The sequence below is a fragment of the Ciona intestinalis genome, unplaced genomic scaffold, assembly GCF_000224145.3.
Source record: "Ciona intestinalis unplaced genomic scaffold, KH HT000691.1, whole genome shotgun sequence".
Lineage (NCBI taxonomy): Eukaryota > Metazoa > Chordata > Ascidiacea > Phlebobranchia > Cionidae > Ciona > Ciona intestinalis.
This window is the reverse complement of record NW_004191012.1, coordinates 1-1058: the sequence shown is the minus strand read 5'-3', so window position 1 is coordinate 1058 and position 1058 is coordinate 1.

Below are 1058 nucleotides of genomic sequence, written 5' to 3'. Positions count from 1 at the left end.
CTGTACTATGTGCTTGCATAGGTTACATTGCTACATCAGGGTATACCATACTATGGGACTTAAGATTTATGCCTAAAAAACAGATTTTCCTAAACAAACTTAACCTTATCAGCTGTTAAATTCACTGATTAATGCAGTGCAAACATTCTGGGGTGTGCCTGCCCACCGTGCCACCCCATGTTTGGTGCCTATGCATATTACACTACCATGTTGTTCTTTGCTTCCTTTGTTGATAACTGCTATATCTTCACTTGAAGTCTTGTACTTTTCATACAAATAATCTGCCTCAAACAATAGGAAACGTCAGCTACTGGCTAAGCTGTAATTACTTTTTTTGGAATCTAGAGTGACATTGTTAAAATACATAGTTGTCAAACATGGGTAACATTATTGAATGTTGTGGTACATGTAAATAACATACTTTGGCTCTGCTTGTTAATATAGTGTAGAAGCTGGTACAAGTTTAAAGTTGGGGTAATATAACAGATGTTTTAACCTATTTCATACACGCGCCTCCAGAAAAGTCTAATGGCAGTGCTTCTAGGTTACCATTTAATTTGGTTAGGTCAGTGGTTCCCAAAGCCTTTTGATAATAATTAAAAATTCAAATCATTTAATTGTATGTTTACAAAAAAGTAGTTTTGCAATTTTTTTGCCAGTTATTTTACGCAGCTTTGCTAGTCATTTTACGCTTTATATTATCTATCTTTTAGTTGCTTTACTTTCTTTATATTAATTTTTTTGCTCTCGCGTACAAAATCTTAGGCACCTAACATGGGTATGCAAGGTATGCCTAATATACCATGAAAATAAATCGGTGTACTTATGTGTGCCCAGTTTAAAAGAATAAACAATTTAATATCGTATCTTACAAACATGTCTTAAAATAAACACTATATAGTGGTGATAGTACAATGATCAGTCTATTTCCTAAAAAAGGCTAATAATATGACAAGAAAAATTTGTTTACGCTTACGTCGGCATAAACTTTTTTTAAAACCATTGAGTAGCTTGATTTTAAAAAGCAGTATGATAGCAATCGCTCGTAGGTTTGGCTT